General features: G+C 38.2%; 1 protein-coding gene across 6 annotated transcripts in view; it reads left to right on the forward strand.

The window, feature by feature from the left end:
- SGCZ (sarcoglycan zeta) overlaps window positions 1–15,067 on the forward strand; it is a 1,585,391-nt gene that overhangs the window by 1,031,529 nt on the left and 538,795 nt on the right. For 3 of the 6 annotated variants that reach the window (XM_077477422.1, XM_077477421.1, XM_077477425.1), the window contains 2 exons: window positions 9,996–10,101; window positions 10,201–10,268. The exons of 1 other annotated variant lie outside the window; for it this stretch is intronic. The gene's annotated coding sequence lies outside the window, so the exon portion shown is untranslated. The remainder of the gene's footprint in view (window positions 1–9,995; window positions 10,102–10,200; window positions 10,269–15,067) is intronic. 2 more of the 6 variants (XM_077477426.1, XM_077477423.1) reach the window with 1 other exon arrangement.

A 15,067-nucleotide genomic window follows, 5' to 3' on the forward strand; every position in this document is an offset into this window, starting at 1 on the left:
TGTTCGAACAGGCATATTTAAAACCATAAAACAATACACAACTCGGGAACTTCCAAAGTTCAACTTTGACAAAGTGAAGGCAATATCAGACATTAGTATGTCCAAACTGTGTTGATATTGGCTTCATCAGATGGGGTGATGTCACCCCTGAGAAAGCCAAATTTTGAAGATGCACACAAATTGACAGTCAAAATGGGGATTTCCCTCCTGAGCCCATGCCTAATGTCAACATGTGCTAGCTTCCATCATAGGGATCAATTAATGTGTTTCGGGGGTACAACCCCTTCCTCTCAGCTACCATAGTTGTGAGGAAGGGGTTGCACCCCCAAAACGCGTACCTTGATATCCCATGATGGCAGATAGCACATGTTGACACACTGTGTGCATCTTCAAAATTTGGCTTTCAACCTTTTTGTAGAAAAGTTAGAAAAAGAGAAACAATTTTAGAAATGTTGGTGTGTTTTTGATTCTGCCAAAAACATCAATGATGTTTTTGAGTCTTTTTTCCTCATCATTGATGTCTTCCTTGAGCTTCTGTAAATCCCGATTGCACACAATGATCTCCCCGATGAGGATGTGTGTACTTGCACTTGCACTTGTGAAATAAGATTCTTCTTCCACAACATCCAAATCACCTAAAAAAAACACACCATGTATTATAAATATGCAGGCATACATATATTACTTGAAGCTGTGGTCTCAGGCACTCACCTGTTGTGGTCACTATATGGACCACTTTATAAAGCTCTCCTTCCTCCACATCTTGAGGTTGTGGTTTTGGGATTTCCCCTTCTTTAGGAGGTTGGGGGTCCCTGGTGACCTCTGACGTCCCGAGTCTTTTCTCCCCTATGTGAATAAAATAAAGGTATACTTAGCACACAGATATTTGATGCAAGAAATAGTAATATTAAATATTGCTTGGAAGTGTTGTACAATTTTCTTTTTTGGCAGAGTTCCAAGCTGAACACATGATTTTTTTCCCTTTCTTCAAGCTGGAATACTTACCTTTTTGCTTAAAGTTTTACACATAGAGACACCCCTAGTACCCACTTGAGCACCTGTGTGGGACACCCTAAAAAGTTGTTCTGGTGTCCCACACAAGTGCTCCAGCATCCAGATGTGTCAACAGCTGCTGAGTGTCCTCTCCTTACACTGAATCACGCTTACATTTCATTCTATTTACAAACCCATCTAGACAACAATGTACTAAACTTCTTTTGAGACAAATAGGCATGACCAAATGTAGTTAACCTGCATCTGCCAAAAACATTGTCTTAGTGGGCGAGTGAACAATGTTTACTACGAACGATTACTGTGCTCATGACCCTGAAACTTGTTATACTGTACAACAGTAAAGAAAAGCACATGAAGCAGTACGAATGCAATAAGAAGAATAGGAACACATGACAAAATACTTTTTTGCAGCACTCTCTTGATTCTTCTGTACTGATCCTGCTCCCTCAATTTGAGGTATGACCATCGTTTCCTCAGTTGATCTTGGATCGCCGTACCCCAAAAGTCTTCAGCAGACTTTTCACAACTTTAGGCATGATCTTGGCCTTTCTCACATTTGGGTTTGGGTATGGTCCATGCTTCCCTTCATAGTCAGCCCTCTTGAAGATATCCACCGCCTCCACCACCTCTATAAAGGCCATATTGGAGGTCCTAAATATCCTCCGGGAATGGGACATTTGTGGCTCCGGCCTTTCCTCGTCTTTTCTGCTGCTGCCTGCATACACTTGTTGTCTCTCTGCCATGCTCTCTCCCACTGCGCCGAAAGACAAGGGGTGGGGAATAGACTAGAAAGAATGCCAGGGGTGGGCGGAGTTTCACGCATGAGCACTGTATATAAAACATAACACACGTGCGTCATACATACAATCTGTGAGAGGATGAAGGTGTATCAGAAGCACCGTTCGTTTGAACAAAGGTACAGTTTTAACTTGGTGCATCAGTGCCCTATACTGCTTATGGATTGAGGCCTATATTGGGACAAGATTAGGAGAGTTTAGCCTGACATTAGGGTTTGTCTTACATATAAAATGGATCTATTGAATGATCTTTATCCCCATATTCATTGATATGTACAGGGAGCTACCACAATAAAAGAAGAGGAGGGTAGCGCTGGATCAATTGCTGGAATTTGTGAAACCGGTGATCCCCACGGCAGACATCCCCTATTTGAAGGCCCTAATTGGTGGCATGAGGAGCACTTATAATACAGAGCACACAAAGGTCCAGGATTCCCAGAGATCTGGAGTTGCAGCAGATGACATTTATTTCATGTGGTACTATGACAGACTGCATTTTCTGGCAGGCCAGACTGAACACAGGCCAGCACTCTCCAATCTTCCTTCAAGGCTTTCCTCCACCTCAGCTGTGGTTTCCAACATTCAACCTGGGCCTTCCAGCCAGGAAGATGTGGAGGAGCCCAGCTTGAGCCAGGTATAGCGTTGTTCAGCATATTTCTAGTCAAATCATTAATGATGTTAACTAAATGTTATTATTGATCAGTAAGTTCTGATTTTACAAAGGGTTTTACCTATCAATAGACAGTAGTGGCCACAAATGATTGGGACAAGAAAGAAAAATGCTGGGGTCAGAATGATAGTCTTTTCTATTTATTAACATTCAATTTGCAACAGTCCTGAGCTTAAAATTGTATGTGATTGATGAACCAAAAACTAAAACTATGTCCCCTTTTCATACACAGGAAAGCATCGGCCAGGAGGAAGCTGTGGAAAATGGCAGCCAGGAGGTGGCAGGGTAAGTGGCAGCCAGGAGGTGGCTGAGCCCAGTAGCCTGCCCGAATGCCAGGGCCCTCCCCTCCACCCTCCACAAATAAATGTCAGGAAGAGAAGTAATCTGGAGGAGGCAGCACTTCACCTATTTCTGAAGGCTACAGCTGCCCTCAGAAACCCTCCAGTCTTCAAGATGACTATGCCTACATGGCAGACTGTAAAATGCTGGAATCGAATGTGAGGAAGTGATCTCACAAGCCCTAAATAAGGGGTTGAAGAGTGAACTCACAAGCTAAAGCCACGTTTGTGCGTTCAACCATGGTCCTCCTCCTCCACCTCCTGCCACAACTACAACACCAGAGCCACAGCCTGGAAGGAAGTGTGGAAGGAAGACAAGAGAGTGATGGCCTGGGTTCAGTCTGGTGTGGCAAAAGATGCAGGCTGTTGTATGGTCACACCATGGGGACAGATGTCATCTGCTGCTGTTCCTGATCTCTTGTATTCCTGGATCCTGATTGTGCTCACTATTATAAGGACGCCTCAGGCCACCAATTTTGACTGTAAAATAATTGATATGCACCCTGGGGTACAAAGGCTTTGTAAATTTCACCAGTTTCTCCAGCTTTGCCTTTCTCTTTATTTTGTTATGACCCAGAATAAATGGCTAGTTATTTTTCAGAAATACTTGCCCATGTGTTTTACTTCAAAATGGACAGTTTGTGAGTAGGCAGGTACATTTCAAAAATACTATGTCAAATTAACAATTGACACTAACACAAACCAACCTCCTTGAGGTTAAAAAATAAAAGATAATAATGGTGTTGTGGTAACTTGACACAAAATGAAAGAAAAAATTATAAAGATCACTATAAAAAAATAAAAAATAAATAGAAGATCTGTATAAAAAAAAAAACTCTAACCAAAAATTCTAAACATTATTATAGAGATCTGACGAAAAAAATATATTCATGAGATCATGAGAAATAATAAAGAAATCAGTTTGTGAGAACTCTGTGTGAATATGAGCAGCAAAACAACTTCATTATTCTAGCATTCTAAAGAAGAAGAGAATGCGCCGCATTAAAAGATTTAAAAATTTGCAGCATGACAAATGCACTATCACCATTACAAACAGTAGTTTTACCAGACTGAGCGCTTCTGTCTCATATTTGATTCCGAGCATGCCTGGAACTTTGTGCATTGGAATTGTGTAGACATGATCGGAATTTACAAGAACGGATTTTGTTGTTGGAAAAATTGAGATCCAGATCTAAAATTTTGTGTGACGGAAATTCCAATGGGAAATGTCTGATGGAGCTTACACATGGTCGTAATTTCCGACAAAAAGCTCCCATAGAACATTTTCCATTGGAAAATCTGACTATGTGTACACGACAATACTCTTGTGGCACAGGAATGGGCCCTGCTGTTAAAACTTTGTAAAACAATTGTAAATACATGCCCCTGTCAAACAGGTGCAGAAAATTGGGCCTCACGTGTTGGTGGTGCCCTAAACCAAAAATATATCGTTGGAAGCTAGCTGGCTAGTATAAGGCGATCTTGACTCTTATAATTTGGGGTCCATCTGTTTGGGTAAGAGGCCACCTGGCTCCTTTTTGTATATCTCCCCTTCTGATGTGACATATTCAATCAAGCTTTCCTGAATGTGAAAGGCGGCATCACTATTTGTTACCTCTGTTTTGCTATTCATTCACTCTGTCACTTTGTTGGACTGTTTGTCTGGATGCTTTTTGTATACTTATACACAAATATTTTTGGTGAACTTCTTTTTATGAACACCTTTTTTTCCACAATTCTTTCAGAATTTATTTGGGATATTTATTTATTCCTATTATCAATTTTTGTGAATTTTTAATTTTTGCTTCACATATTGCAATGATTTATTTAGTGCGCACACATATTTATAGGATATCAATTTTACATGTTGTGAATATATTATTTGTGCATCTCCTTTCTGTTTATAATCTATGTTGCAATTACTGCAAGTATTTAATTTTTCAGGATATAGCAGCATTTATTTATATATTTGGTCATATACACACTATTTTTCACCTTTTTATTTTAGCTATTTCATGAGTGGTTGGGTGAGCACATATTGATTCACATACACAGTCTTCAAGGGATCCCCGATCCCTAACAAATTCATTCAGTTACATCAGCATCAGGGGCTTGATAGCTGCTGATCCAGGACTGATTCATTTTGATAAATGTCAGCCTATCAATGGAGTCTGTGGACAGGTGCACTCTTTGATCTGTTACAAACCCTCCAGCAGCGCTGAATGTCTGTTCAGAAAGCACACTGGATGCAGGACAGGCCAGTAGCTTGACAAGCCAGTAGCTCAGATATTGTTTTTTTCATTTTTATTTTTTAATAATGGAATAGTCAAAACTGTGTGTATGTGTGGGTGTGTGTTTATTTTTGACACTTTTCTTGGTGAATGAGTAGCGGTACCCTCCTCATTCACATGGAGGGGATGGGATCTTGGGGCCCCTTGTTAAAGGGTATTTCTAGATTCCTAAAAGGCCCTCTGCCACCAGACCCTCACTACCACCGCCAAGGGTTGTGGGGAAGAGGCCATTGTACCCATCATGTGACCTGATATGGTTCAGAAGGGGGAGGCACTCACTCGTCCCCCCTTTCTTGGCCTGCCAGGCTGCATGCTCAGATAATGATCTGGTATGGATTTTGGGTGGACCCCACACCATTTTTGTTTAAAATTGTTGTGTGGGGTCCACCTCCAAATCCATACCAGACCCAAAATGCATGGTATGAATTGGGGGGCCCCCACTCCATTTTATTTCACATGTTTGTGTTGCCGGAAATGTTTTTTTATTCAGCTTTATATATGTCAGTTTTTCTTTTATTGTTTAGGGTGGGGAGGGGGTTATTGTTTAGGATGGAGAGCTGTATAGGGGGTTATTGTTTAGGGTGGAGAGGTGTAGAGGGGGTTATTGTTTAGGTTGGAGAGGTGTAGAGGGGGTTATTGTTTAGGGTTGAGAGGTGGGTAGGGATGTTATTGTTTAGGATGCAGAGGGGTAGGGGGTTATTGTTTAGGGTGGAGAGATGGGGAAAGGGGTTATTGTTTAGGGTGGAGAGGTGGGGAGGGGTCACTGTTTAAGGTGAAGAGGTGGGGAGGGGGTTATTGTTTAGGGTGGAGAGGGAGGGATAGGGTTTTTTTAAGGGTGGAGAAGTGGGGAGGGGTTATTGTTTAGGGTGGAGAGGTGGGGAGGGGGTCATTGTTTAAGGTGAAGAGGAGGAGAGGGGGTTATTGTTTAAGGTGAAGAGGTGGGGAGGGGGTTATTGTTTAGGGCGGAGAGGGAGGGAGGGATGGGTTTTTTTGTTAAGGGTGGAGAAGTGAGGAGGGGGTTATTGTTTAGGGTGGATAGGTGGGGAAAGTTGTTTGTATTATTCAGGAAGGGGAGAGGAAGGCAGTATTTTGGAACCCACACACTGCCATTCACTGCACTACAACACCCAGCAGACCTGTCCTCCCCCTCAAGGAAGTTCTGCAGCAGCAAAGCCTGGCTCAGTGCAGGACACACTACTCACAAGGCAGGCAGATCTGCCACCCAGCAGTCTCCCACAGAGGAGCCCAAGGAGGAGAAGCACATTAGCAGAGGACACAAAAAATTGAGTTGTCGGGGGAGGGGCAGAGCCGGAGGGGGCAGGCTGGCTTTGGAGGGGCGAGTCCACTGTGAGGAAGGGAAATCCTCACTGAAAGCTAAAACATCATTTGTTGTTAAGGACCCTGTCCCTTAACAACTGATTGCCTACATTCTTATGTATACATTTCAGCAGGGGAATCACGCTGACAGATGAAAGAGCCGAACCTGAAGGTATCAGTTTCAGATATCAGCACATTTGCACGAGTACCGGTACTACTGCAAATGCTTAGTATCGGTGCAACCCTACTTTTTAATGTGCAGTAACACTATTTATGTTTAAACTAACACTACTTAAAAAAAGAAAAAAATTTCCTTTGTATAGTTTTATTATGCTTAATTGTCTAAGGATTGACCAAAAAAATTATTGTTGCAGAACAATATTCACAAAAAGAAAGTGTTTGTCCTTAAAAAAAGAATGTATGTATTACTTTGTTAAGTAATGACAAAATTATCACCAAATAAATAGGCTCATAACATAAAATTTAAAATTGCTCTGGTCCATAAGGAGTAACCGGGTGTGAGAGCCGAAGTGGTTAACAAACAGTATATGACTGGCTCTTGAAATGTGATTAATGCACCACATCAGCGCTTTTAACAATTTAGTGTTTTATTACTGAACTTAGGAGTGCCTTCTTCTCTGCTTTGTATTTATATTTACATTAATGATTTGAGGTCATATGTATGTCACACATAGGTTTTTGGTTTGTTATGGTCAATTCAGGGAGAATATAGCGCAGAACACCCTCCTAGTGTAAGGCTTTTAGTGGTTTTAGGTAACGTTAATACTCTTTAACCACTTCAATACAGGGCATTTTCATCCCCTTCCTGCCCAGGCCAAGTTTCAGCTTTCAGTGCTGTCACACTTTGAATGACAATTGTGCGGTCATGCGACGTTGTACCCAAATTAATTCGATTTTTTTCCCCACAAATAGAGCTTTCTTTTGGTGGTATTTGATCACCTCTGCGTTTTTTATTTTTTGCGCTATGAACAAAAAAAGAGCACCAATTTTGAAAAAAAAACCACAATATTTATTACTTTTTGCTATAATAAATATCCCATTTTTTTTAAAGAAAAAACTATTTTTTCCTCGGTTTAGGCCAATATAAATTCTTCTACACATTTTTGGTAAAAAAAAAAATCCCAATAAGCGTATATTGATTGGTTTGCGCAAAAGTTATAGCGTCTACAAAATAGGGAATAGATTTGTAATTTTTATTATTTTTATTATTTTATTTTTATTTTTTTACTACTAATGGTGGTGATCTGCGATTTTTATCATGACTGTGACATTACGGTGGACAGATCGGACACTTTTGACACTATTTTGGGACCATTCACATTTATAAAGTGATCGGTGCTATAAAAAATGCACCAATTACTGTATAAATGTGACTGGCACTGCAGGGGTTAAATGTGTGTCCTAGGGAGTGATTCTAACTGTGGGGGGAGGGGACTGATAAGGGGTTGAGACCGATCGATGTTCCTCTGTACAAGGAACATCCGATCAGTTTTCCTCTCCCCTGACAGGACGTGGATCTGTGTGTTTACACACACAGATCCACGTCCCGGCTCTGTTACCGGGCAATCACGGGTGCCCGACGGGTGCTGTCTCCACAGTGCCGGGAAGCAGAGGACATCATATGACGTCCACCCGGAGGGAGGAACAGTTCTTACCGCCGTCATTTTATAATACGGCGGTAGTGAACTGGTTAAAGGGTCCATGGAGTGATCAAATTGCTAGGTCATTCAAGGAGGAGAACTACCTTTACTCCTTACACTGCCCCCCTCAGGCCATATGTGAAATAGCCAACAAGAAAGGCATTAAGAGATGTTTAAGATTCTGGTTAAAAGCAGAAATAAATGTTCAATAAGAAACTGTTTTTAAAGTAATAATGATAGCAGGCAAAGTGTTATATGTGGTTTTTTTTACCCTGAACTCTCGTATTATGATATTACACAGTAGCTAAAATTCTGCCAATGATTGGGAGATGGCTGATACATGCATTCACATTTGGTCCACTATTTAGGGTACTTTATTGACAGCCAGGGGAACTGTAAAAACTGTGTGACTTGTCTGTTTCATGAGCAGTACAGAAACCCTATTTACGAAACAGCCAAATTTGCAAACACAGTTTTGTGTGTGTCGCCAATCTATACTTGTGTTGTTACAGCAGTGATCCGAAGAAAAAAGGTTAATATACTTTTTACAATTATTGAAACACTACTGTTTGGTTTATTCTACAACTAACACAATACCATCCCTCAATATTTTGATGTAATTGTTTTGTAATCTAGTATTGTTATTTAACTGTAAAAAAAGGGCAAGTGTTTGTATTTCTCTTCCTAATATTTTTAGTGAGTGTTAAAAAAAAATGATTCATAATTTTTATTTGCAGTGACCTACACCTATCTTTTTTGTGTCTTTATTGCCAGTCTTACCCATGCTCTGATTGTTTTTCTCTGAAGTAAGACTTGACATACTTTAAGTAGAGTCTGCCATGGAAAATATTTCATATGCATTGTATTTAATGCCTTATAATTTGTATGAATCCATGGCTTCTCTTGCAACAATGTCTTTACTGGTCATAGCAATGTATTTAGCATTCTTAGATTTATTAAGTTGATGTGAAGCAGTGTCAATTTTTATTGCATCAAGATTTTTATTTTATTTTAATGCAGAATCTTGACACACAAGAATGCTTTAGCAGTTAGGTGCTGAATTGGCTTGAGAAAATGAAAATAACTTACTATTTAAAGAGGAAAGAACGAAAAAAGGAGACCTGTGAAAGAGAATATGGAACGATGAGATAATTGGCTTACTTGGGAAAAAGCAGAATTAAATGAGACAAGCAAAAAATCTATGTCTTACACAGCTTTAAAACTGGTAGATGTGGAAAAAATATGCATAAATGCATTTTTTATTCTGTTATGTGTTTTAAGATTTTTTTGTAAAAAACTAAAAAAAAAACTCAGCTAGTAAAAAAATAGCTATACAATATATAAATAAAACAAATAAATATAATAACCCATAGAACTGATATCATTGTTAGGCATCATGAACATTACGTCTGTTTTTTATATTTCTTTTCCATGATCTACCATATCAATAAAAAAATTAAAATAAAATAAAAACTGTATTTCTAACTATAGCAAATGAGTTAAACAGCATACATAGTGGGTTAATTATTATTTTAAAATATAGACATAATGACAATACAAACTTTCTCTGCGCTCCTGTAACTCTGATATATGATGGCTAGGCAACATACATTTTAAAAAAGCCAAATGTCTGTATTAAGGCACATTGAATATGAATGCTAGAGTATTAAGCAGATGATTTCTGCATAATTTATAACCAGTATGGTGAATTGCATTGCAAGAGGTTTTTTTTGCCATCTGGGATGTAATGGACTCCTAAATATGTTGGCTATTATCCTCTGTGTGTCTCAGTTAATTCTGCATCATTTAAAGCCTTGGTCTATCTCATTTTTTCAATTTCTCCTCTATTCTTCCACAACTTGGTTTCTTTTCTTCTTCTTTAAATAATAATTTATTTTCTTTTCCAGGACACAGCAAAGAACCATCTCCACACCTTGACAAGGAACCAGTAAAGATGAAAATTGGGACTGTTAAAATATTTCCTTGCCTACCAGTCTCATTAGATAAGTATATGTAAATATATTTCATCTTCTTTAATGTTCTGTTTATACATCTGAAAATGTTTCTTTCATGAGCAATCAGTAGCTTTCTTTCAAATATATTTTGTTTTAGAAGGAACACCAAATCCTGAATGTGCCAAAACACCTGCAAAAAAGAATGCCGTGGTTTTATTGCAAAATGTAAGAGAATGTTTCTATATGTTATATGCTGAATCTATAAAAAAAATGGTTACAAAAATGTAACTCTTGTACATATACTGTGTGTGTATATATATATATATATATATTTATATATAAGTTACAGTATGTGTAATAAAATGGAAAAAGTATTGAACACGCTAACTTCAATTGATTTAATACTTTGTACAAAATCTTTTGTTGGAAGTTACAGCCTCAGCATGCCTCCTTTATGGAGAAATTAGTCACATGCATTGCTCAGTTGTGATTTTGGCCCATTCTTCCACACAGTCTTGAAATCGTGAGCCTGTTCTATGAACTCTGATCTTTAGTTCTTTCCATAGCTTTTCTATGGGATTCAAGTCAGGTGATTGGCCGGGCCATTCTAACAGATTTATTTTCTTTCTTTATTGAAACCAATTGAGTTTCCTTGGCTTTATGTTTGGAATCATTGTCTTGCTGAAATGTCCACTCTTGTTTCATCTTCATCATTCTGGTAGATGGCAGCAGATTTGTATCAAGAATGTCTTGGGATATTTTTCCATTTGTCTTTCTTTCAATGACAGTTTGCCAGTACCATATGCGAAACAATAGCCCCAAACCATGATGTTCCCAGCTCCAAAATTCACTGTTAGTATAGTGTTATTGGGGTGATGTGCAGTGCCATTTGACCCCCAAACATGGTGTGTATTATGGCATCCAAAGAGTTCAATTTTGGTCTCATCTGACCAAACTATTTTTTCCCAGTGTTTCACAGACTTGTCTAAATGTTGTGCAGCAAATTTTAAACAAGCTTCAACATGCTTTTACTTCAGCAATGGAGTCCTGCATGGTGAGCATGCATACAGGCCATGGAGGTTGAGTGCATTACTTATTGTTTTCTTTGAAACAATTGTACCAGGTCTTTCTGAAGCTCTCCACAAGTGGTCCTTGGCTCTTGGACAACTCTTCTGATAATTCTTTTCACTTCTCTGTCAGAAATCATGTGAAGATCACTTGGTCATGGCGGGTTTATGGAGAAATGGTAACATTCAGAAATTTAGAAAGTTTAGAAATCCTTCTGTAACCATCTCATCAGTGTTTTTTGCAACAATAAGGTTGCAAAGGTCTTTAGAGAGCTCTTTGCTTTTACCCATCATTAACTGTTTTTTGTGTGACACTTTGGTGATGCGACACGTTTTTATATGCCATCAGTTGAGACTGAACCAGCTGATATTAATTTGTACTGACAAGTGGCAGGATTGCTTTATAATTACTGATAGATTTCAGCTGGTGTCTTGGCTTTCCATGCCTTCATGTGTTCAATACTTTTTCTCTGTGTCATTCCAATTTATTACACATAACTCACTTTTTTTGGTGTCTTTGTATGTTTGGATTGCATGGGTTGTTACCGACATGTGGTGAAAATTTCATGTCAATATCACCTTTAGAAATATATTTACCTATAAAAATTGTGACATGTTCAAGACTTATTTTACTCGCTGTATATATATATATATATATATATATATATATATATATATATATATTATATATATGTCCTTTTTCCCACAAATAGAGCTTTCTTTTGGTATTTGAAAATTTATTTTTGCACTATAAACAAAGAATTTTGAAAATAAAACAATATTTTTTTTTTTTACTTTCTGCTCTAGAACACATCCAATAAAAAAATGTAAAAAATCTAATTTCTTCATCAATTTAGGCCAATATGTATTCTGCAACATATTTTTGTTAAAAAAAATATCAATAAGTATATATTGATTGTTTTGTACATGGGACATTTTTATTCTTTTACATTTTTTACCAGTAATGTCAGTGATCAGTGACTTATAGCAGGACTTAAATCAGACACCTAAAGCCCCATATATACGATCAGAAATTCTGCCAGCAAAAGTTGGATGTGAGCTTTTGGTCAGAAATTGCGACCATGTGTATGCTCCATTGGTATTTTGCTGGCAGAATTCCAGCCAGTAAAAGATTGAGAGCAGGTTCTCTATTTTTCGGTCAGAAAAAGTTCTGATCAAGAAATTCCAATCGTCTGTACAAATTCCGATGTGTAAAATTCCTATGCTCAGAAACAATTCAACGCATACTCGGAAGCATTGAACTTCATTTTCTCAGCTCATCATAGTGTTGTACGTCACTGCGTTCTTGATGGTCGAAAGTTCAGAGAATTTTTGTGTGATTGTGCGTATGCAAGCCAAGCTTCAGCTGAATCATCCTTGTTTTTTCCGACAGAAAATCTGCTTGTGTGTATGGGGCATCGCTTACACTTTTGACACTCATGTCCAATACCCGAAAGTGCAGGATCATGTATATATACTGCTCAGTATATGATCCTGCTCAGTGCAGCCGCTCTGTAGCAGTAAATCTGCTATGGGGTGGTCGACAAGTGGTTAAACCTTTACCTTTACAGCCACAGTTACACAGTGAAAATAGATTAAAAACAATATGTGGGCTTACATATACTTTAACAGATTTTACAAGAAATGTGTTATATGTGTGTGGGACATTTATTAGTGGTCTTAGATTGAGGGTGGGGACATTTGTTTGGTCTGGAGTGAGACATTTGAGTATCAGGATTTTCCCTTTTACAGATTTTCATCTAACGATGGTAACACTGAGTAGGAAACACTTATTGTGTAATAATATATGCCTCTGACTCCCGGAAATGCTCCTTATCATACTCTAAATGATCAAAAATGGAAACCAAAGGAACAACTTGCTATTTCTGGGCCATTTAAGGAAATATTAAAGTGGTTGTAAACACATAAAAAAAAAAACCTAACACCTGCAAGACAAAGGCATAATGAGCTAGTATGCATAGCCCATACACAGCACCAGCCAGCGACATCCCTCCCAGGGGTTACTTCCAGGTATCGTGACTCCAACGCTCTAATTGGCCTAAATGGTACATTCACTGAACACTCACATACATGCTAATGCTTCAGTTTGTGTCAGTGCGCATGTGCCAATGATGTTGGCACATGCAGATAACTCCTAAACCATGTAGGTTTAGGAGATAACCTGAGTAGCTACAGGTAAGCCTTATGATAGGTTTACCTGTAGCGCAAAGTGGTCTGTAAAGGTTTACAATAATTTTAAACAGGAAGTAAACCACTGCTTCTTTTTTTTCTTTTAGCTGACCTGCAGAGTAAAGGCATAATGTGCTAGTATGCATCACATACTAGCACATTATGTGAAACTTACCTGCAAACAAAGCCCTCATTGTCACTGCTGGAGGCCGTATCCATCTTTGCCCATCATCCATGGGCTCCGGCTGTGTGACTCCCTAGAGCCACATGACGTCACTCCTGCGCATGCGTGTGGGAGCCGCCGGTCACGGCACAGGGCTCTGAAGAAATGGCATGGGTGGCTGTTCCTTCAGAATGCATGTACCAATGACGTCATCGGCTGCATATACAGTAAATATCTCCTAAACAGTGCAAATAGTGCAAGTTTAGGAGATATTTACAGTACCTATAGGTAAGCCTTATTATAGGCTTATCTATAGGTACAAACAAGCCATGTAAGTTTATTTCCTCTTTAAATTATTGAATATTTTTATTGTAACAGTGTCTTTTATCTGACCTTACAAAAACAATTTGGCTTACAAGAAATGAAAGATAATAAATAAATCTAGAGGAAAGAAAATAATCAATGCACACAAATAGATTTTGGTTTGATTGTCTATTTTCTGCAAAATTCTTCTATTTTCTCCAAGCCTTACAAAAAAACTACAGTACAGAAAGAGAGTGCTCTTGAAGTATATCAGGCTAGACCTGTTGTTCTCTATCTTTCAAGGTCTTGTCTATTTACTACATTATTTGTGTTGAAAAGCACAATGTGCTGAAAACAAGCTGAATTGAATCAATCAGTTTGATTCTAGTTTGGTTGGCTCAGCACTTATATTGGCCAGAACAAACCTAATAAACTGTAATGAATCCATTTTGAAAGTCAGTCTTTGGAAGTTAAGTTTGTGGACCATGTGTCTCAATGTGAGCCAGAAAGATCTTTACTTTCTTTGAGTCTACAGTTTGGTCTATTTTAGAGATATTTTTCACGTAATATAGTTTTTTCACACAATATAATATAAACACAATAATTGTACTGCAAATATTAAGCACCATGTTAACAAGCATATTTTGGTTTTAATATTTAAAATCCACCTCTGATGAATCAGAATATTATATTTAAGGTAAAGATTTTGCCTTTTTAGGTTTATATATTTCTAAACAAATATTTTATAGAATTTTTTGCAACCCTTTCTTTTTAGGTTTTTGGTCAATTTTAGTTTATTTTTTATGTTTAACATGTTTATAAATCAATGCTTATAAAATTGTATACAGCTCTTATATACAAATCTGACCATAACTTAGGTGTGTGATTCATTTTGATATGTTTGAGCCTTACATTTGTTAATAGGTCTTGCAGACTAGAGAACTAGATACAGTCCTAGCAAAGCACTGCCACACTGAAAACAAGCTCCCAACCACATGAACTTGTTTGGCCTTTGACAGCTGATATTTCTCTGGTTTGCAGAAGTGATTTTCAGTCACCGAACAATTCTAGGCTACAAATTAACTCTGTAAAGGGAAATTAGGATGAGCAACAGGAGATCAGTATCACAGGGATAGAGGCTGACCAAATTACAGATGAGAAACTCTGTTTCTCTGATTCCTATGGGTTTTGAAGGCAGAGAGTAAAGAAAGGTTCTAAAAAGACCCCTAATGTCTCAATAAAAAAATAAAATAAATAGAATTTGGTTACTGGAACACCCATGTTGTATATGGTCAGTGCAT

The sequence above is a fragment of the Lithobates pipiens genome, unplaced genomic scaffold (assembly GCF_037356315.1).
Source record: "Lithobates pipiens isolate NorthernLeopardFrog02 unplaced genomic scaffold, aLitPip1_a1.2 Scaffold_13, whole genome shotgun sequence".
NCBI classification, from domain to species: domain Eukaryota; kingdom Metazoa; phylum Chordata; class Amphibia; order Anura; family Ranidae; genus Lithobates; species Lithobates pipiens.